Source organism: Formica exsecta, unplaced genomic scaffold (assembly GCF_003651465.1).
Source record: "Formica exsecta isolate Colony F162 unplaced genomic scaffold, ASM365146v1 scaffold38, whole genome shotgun sequence".
NCBI classification, from domain to species: domain Eukaryota; kingdom Metazoa; phylum Arthropoda; class Insecta; order Hymenoptera; family Formicidae; genus Formica; species Formica exsecta.
Window position 1 is genome coordinate 519,369 of NW_021851042.1, and position 7,149 is coordinate 526,517.

Below are 7,149 nucleotides of genomic sequence, written 5' to 3' on the forward strand. Positions count from 1 at the left end.
AATTAGATCATCCTTAAAAAACTCTCTGTGTAGACTACAAAAGAGCTGTAGGTGCTATATATTTGCAAAAAATATATAATATACAATAAATATATAATATACAAAAGAGGCAAATGCAACAAATATATTTTCTATCTTTTCCAAATCAATAAAAATTATTTAAATTCAAAGCAACAATTTTTTAAAGATTTTTATTTTTACAGTCTTCTTCATATTACGTTTTACATTATTTTGTAAACTCTTTATATACATATATATATCACAGATATATAACATTTGTGATCCTAGAATGGCTTTGACAATTTTGCTTTAATAATAGCTTTGATATGTTCGTTTATTTTATTTTCCGCTTGATAATTTGCAAAATATGCAATTAGAATTCATTCGTTTATATTGTTGCTCGAAACAAACATTTAAACGAATGCTTCATCTTGTCGCTAATTGCTTAAGATTTAAACGAAAAGTTATTACTTTTCATACACTTTATACAACATGCACTTTATGCAAAGAGAGATTTGATTGTAATCATGACCTTATGATATCATGCGCATTTATTCTGCTTCTTCAATAAGGCGCACTGATAAAACAATGATTGTTGAATCAACTGTCAATTTAATTTCTTATTTTGCCAAGGTTATCGTAAAAAGAGCAAAGCCTCATATCATAACCGTATGAACTAACAAATAAAATTAGAAGAGAATGCGACTGTTATTAATTTTTGTGTGATAGAAAAGTTCCACAAACTTTTTAATATTTATAATTATTGATAATTTTTTATTGAATTAATTTTGAAAGAGATTTATTATGTCAAAAGACATACTTCAATTTTTTATAAATAATTATTGTAATGTTAATTTTAAAATTCAGAAGTTATTTTATATAGAAGATATTTAATAAGAAAGTCACATCATAATAAGTTATTTATTGTTAAAAATATAAATAAATATGAATTAAGTTTCTACAATGTAAATAAATGACGAATCCTCTTACTTTTCAGTAATTTCAAAATAAGCTTCGCTTTTTAATATTTGATGGCTGGCCTAATTCTCAAAGTACTTATTGTTAGCATTAAGAGATTTTGGCGGCGAAAATATATAAAATGGATTTTTATAAAATTTTTATTAAGGTAAAAGGTTACATTTATAGAGTTTCGATGAATAATTAACAGATAACAACAGATATATATTTTTATAATGCAAGATACGGAAACATCTTTTAAAATTATTTATCATATAGGCGAGCTGCTCTTTTGCTATTACCTAATAAATAATATAGTATTCCGTTTGGTATTTTTATGTTTATAAAATTACATTTAAATTTTATTCTCGTGAGAACAAATGTAAATACTATAAAATTGATATTGATTAATAGAAAGGAAACAATTAAAATAAATCTTTTCTTTTTAGAATTCAAGAGTTTAATAAAAAAGATTATATGTATTAAAACAGAATTTATAGTAGCAAAACTAAACAATGTTAACGCATAGTTATTGTGACTAACACACACACATTTGTGTGTATCTTTGTATCTGCTAGAATTCCATGGCAATCTAAAGAGTTAGATCTAAATTTATAAAAAATCAAATGCAAAATATATGAGTATTTTTTTATTAGACTCTTGGATTTAATTATAAAACGTTATTAAAAGTTTATTTAAAATAAATACACTAAAAAAATTAACTTTTTTTACTTATTAAAACAATTAGAAGAGTAATCACAGTGATAAGACGATTTCTCTATAGATATATATCAAGATTTTTTTTTCTTAAGCTTAGAATTATCAAAGCGCTTGAGACAACTATGAAATACAGCTGTAAAAAATTATAATTCTTCGACCAACGATAAGAACGTTTTTCATAGGAATTATCAATGGAATTTTATTGACGTAATGCTACTCCCCTGTTGGAAAATCAAACAAAACTTTCCAGTGGAAATAAACTGTGAAAATGGAAAATTTTTAATTCACAGCAAGACATTATCTATTACAAGCCATCGTTTGCGTCGTTTATTTCGAGTCTTTATGCGTATCTGTTAAGTATAATTTGCCTTTGGTAAGTATATAATCTATAATTAATAAACAGAGATATTAATGTCGATTAATATCGCGAAACAAGTTTCTTAAGAATTACTTGAGTCGTTCACGTCAAAACCGGAATTTAATTTTTAGACAGGTAAAGAGACAAAATTATGAGCAATAAAGAACATTTATTTTTCAACGTAGTCTCCATTTACATCACAGCATTTTTGCCATCGATGTACCAATGTGAAATCTAAATGTTTGCAGTTTTTCTTTGGTTTTCTGGGAGCTGTCTGTTACAGTGTGTGTTACGTGATTCAGATGTCAGAACAACTCCTTCTATTCTGCCGATATTAACGCATTGGTACGTCGATTACAAAAATGCTGTGATGTAAATGGAGATTATATTGAAAAATAAATATTCTTTACTGGTCATGATTTTGTCTCTTTATCTGTCTAAAAACTAAATTCCGGTTTTGATTTGAATAACCCAAATATATAAAAGATTAATATCCGAAGCTGAAAACTTTTCCACGCAAAATGACGCGGATTGCGCATTTTCAACATTGGCAAGAATAATTTTATTACTAAAATGATTTTTGAGTGATCGTTCCTGTCAGCTATTGTTGTTTTTACTAAAACGCATTTTAACTTTATAATTATTTGACTCTGGAGCTAATGGACAATCATTGTTCACGATTATGGATAACTGGAATATTGTTTTCGCCTATTTTTTAGTTATTTCTAACATTATAAAATATCATATAATAATCGAGCATATAGCGCAATAAAAGATATAGTCAATCTATAGTAAATATATAGTAAAATATTATTTAATTAAATATTTTATCAAGTTTTTGGAATTATACTAAACTTATATAAATTGCCGATTTAAAAAAAATTTAAAGACAAGGAAATATAATAAAAATCATAGAATAGAAAAGAAGAAATAAGAGAATTATTAAATGTCAAAAGTGCAGAACATGAGAAGGATTATCCCTTTCAATCTTAAATATCTTAGAAATTAAATTCTTGTTAAAAGAAATCTGCTTAAAATCTCTATTTCAGAACTTTTCAAAAATTTCATGATCCAAAAAAATGTATCTTTTTCTGTCTAATGTGTACTACAAAGTTATGAACTAGCTCTTATATTCAGTTTATCCTTATATAAAATAACAAAATGAATTTAATTATTTAATTATGAAATCAATTTTTACGAATAATTTGCCGATTGATTTATCATTTGAAGATTTTAATGAGATACCTTTGCGACGACGTAACGCGCATTTTTATACAGTATAGATGCACCGGACGTAAGTACACTCGAGATAAATGAACTTGATCACGTTTTGTGCATGGCACTATCTGCGACGTATCATTTTATTCACGTTTCAACATTAATTCCCCCAGTAGCGTTTAGTCTTATTTTTTTTACACGCGTCACACATTTTTTTACGTATTAGATCATTCGTCGTTCTGTGAAGATTGCGTGTGGAGAGATATCGTTTAAAGATTGACTTGCATTAACTGACTTCTTGCCGTATTATTCATCGTGTCTGCGCGTTTATGTTAATGGCATTAACGGTCAATTTTATAATCGGTTAAGTCTCGGAATAAAATTGTGATGAAATTGATTTCCTATTAATTGTTTTCTTTTGCAACGGGATTTTATATTGTCTCTTCTTATATAAGGTAACATGAATCTATTTAATAGCAGCAAAAGGATACTTTATTGCGTCAATTTTTGATTCTCTAAACAAAATTAACTTTCCTTTGAGAAAAATTCTAAAATCCCTTTTACTAAAACTAAATTATTAGTCTTGTACTGAAACTAAATTAGTAATAAAAAGTAATATATCCTTGTTAATTTTTCCTGTATAAATAGAAATATTTCAACATTTTTCAGTAAATATCGTTTTTTATTTTTAATTTTACAAATTATATTTGGGATAACATATATTTTCTTCTTATATATTCTTTAATTAATTTAATGCAAATCTTTATTAGAACAAAAACTTATATAAATATTCTATTTTTTCATGCTTTTTTAAATTTTAAAATATGCATCTAAAATTTAAATTTAAAAAAATCTGGAATCTATGATTTAAATTACAGAATTACTTGTACATTTAATATATTATTTTCAAAATAAGTACTTTTTTTACTATTACTCATTAAATAGATTTTAAAGGCTTAATTTATATTAATTTAAAAGATAATTAATTTAGATCGCTATCTTTATAAGATCAATTATTTCGGAGGAAAAGCTCCCAATTGCCACGAAAAAATTTTGACGAGTTTTTTTATAGCAGTTTTAGATTGATAACGCAGTAAATAAGCATTCCGCAATGTGTCTCCAGCTGGAGGCACGTGCCAGGGATCGCTATGGCAAGAATCCCTGCATACATGCCAATAAAAACCGCGGTTATAGGCTAGAAAGGGTAACCTTTTTGTGCTCGTAATCAGGTTAAGTGGTTGCATATTACAGCGATTATTTGCAAAACCCGAAGACAGCAGAAGCTTTAATCGTCGAACTGTGTCACGTTAGTTTTTTATTTGGCAAACTCGTCGTTAGAAGACTTCACGGTCCTTAGAGCGTGATTTTTTTCAGTAAATCCCCGAGGATCTCCCGAAGCTCAAGGGCGACCCACTTAATTAAGTGAGTCGTTCTGAAATGAACAGTCTTGGTCGGCGAACCGGTGTTTCTCGATCGATATGTTGACTCAGTGAAATACGCTGGAACATTGATGATGAAACATGTAATTGTTCACAATTTTTTTTTTCATTTTTTTTACCATTTAAGATGATTTATTGCTTGTTTATAGAATGCGATTTTGATGCGAAATATTTTTGATGTAAAACTGACAATATTTAAATTCTGGATTATATAAGATCAATCATTTTCATACAATAATCTTTTTAATATTCTAAATTTAATATTTTATATTCTAAAATCCAGTAGAAAAAATATGCTATTGAAATATTTACATATATACGATACATACTATAAACTATCACAATGACTATAATAAAAAGAAATTGCTGTACTTCATATTAAGGAGAATTACGAGGTGTAAATTATATAACGATCTGCAAACAAATTGAATTAGAGACTCGCTTGAACAATTTACCATGTTTTTAGAAATGATCGGAAATGTCGAGTTTCTGTTGTTGACGCTAGGTACATAGGCAAATATAATTACATAGATTCGTAGATATTAAATATATGAAGCCAATCTTCGTCACAGTTTTCTTCATTATATTTTTCAAAAAGTTTTTCTATAGTATCATCTCACATGTGATTCCTCATAATTATGTTTGCCCAGTTGTCAATAGCGTCAATAAAAACTCGGCGTTTCCAATCGCGACGAATGATTCAAGCGAGCTCTTAATTCAATTTATTTGCAAGAGTATATCTATTCTTTTTAATTTATAACATATTGTATTAATTTATAAATATGTCTTTTTCCAGATCACAATTCTAGTTATAATATAAACAATGAATAAGAATTTTTTTTCATTAATCTGTATTAATATTAACTGGCTATAATCAGCTCGTACACATAACTCTTTGCTAAAAGCATATGCAATTGATATCTCGTTGATTTGATTAATTCATTTATTCCAATTAATTTGCTTTTTTCTTGCATGTAATAACTAATTAAGAATCGGATTGTATAAAAGCTCGCTGCATAGAATGAGATTATATAATCACGATGAATCATGTGTTTGATTTGAAGTAATTAAATGCGCGCGCTTGTTAGAATGTTGAGAATAATTTCAAGTTGCAAATGTGACAAATAAATCGCTTCCTTGTTTTGTTTTGCGCGATAGTGGCGCACGATAATTATTGTATTTTAACTGTCACACAAATCACTCACTGGTTAGTGTTAAAATTGATCGAGTGATAAAACTGATAAAATATTATTATGCATGTGACATTCTGCGTCCGACTTATATCGTATATTATATTTTTATATCCAATATATTGGATATATAGATCTAATTTCTTTTTTATTTTATTCATAAAAGATCATAAAAAAATATATGCATCTTTTAGTAATTTTCTATTTTAATTATATTTACATTTAGTTAATGTTAACGTCCTAGAGAAATTTATTTCTTCTGAATGAAGAAGGTTTCAAAAGTATATTAAAATAAAAAAAGTAATGAAATAAATTTAGTCTAATTATAAAAGATAAAAAGTAAAACAACGGAAGAGAAAATTTTGATTAAGGCATTTAACACGGTATTTAATTGATTGAATAAATATTGAAGCAATAAGATGTATGTTTGCGATTTATATAATGATTGGCATTTAGTAGAATCCGCGTGATCGTTAGTAGATCAATATTTTATGATTAATTTACGTGTAATCGATGTTGAAGCAACGCTATAAAGATTAACCTGTTTATCGTTATCAAGGACTACTGTGGCAAAGATACGATACGAGCGATTGACATAACGGTGACACACACGATACATCCCGATAATCTATCGCACCTTATTTATTACATAAGATGTTAATCAAAGGCTTTTAATACAGCTCTTACTTGGCGGAAAGATCATTTTAATCAAGTGCCTGTGAGACAACGGTAAGTAATTTATTGCTCCTTTCTTTTCTGGATTATCCGTCGCGAAATTTTCGCGATCTCTCAAATCGAGGGAGATCATCGGGCTACTATCGATAAACGATAGATTAGTAATTAGATCATCGATACGCGATGAATACGAGCGATACGCGATTTTTTTTTCTTTCGTTTACAAAAAAGTGTAATGGATGTAGCGATTATCGATCCCTTGAAGGTCTTACGTCAGAGACAAGCTGAGAATGTGGAAAACGGAATTTTTTGTCAATGCGATAATAAACATTTGATGCGCGTGAAACAATGTATTTTATTCTTCGTTTGTGAAAATGTTCTGATTTATTTCGATCGTGAAAGTGATAATGCGATAATATAAGTTGCGCTAAATATTAAATTAATTAAACTCATGAATTTCTTTGGAAAATTTATTTGTTAGAACAAGTGTGCACGTTAACACATTGCAATTTAATTGATCAATTTAGATATGACTTTATTTAATCATAATTAACACTTTGTGATCCAAAAGACTGAGCCCTCTTTATTCCAA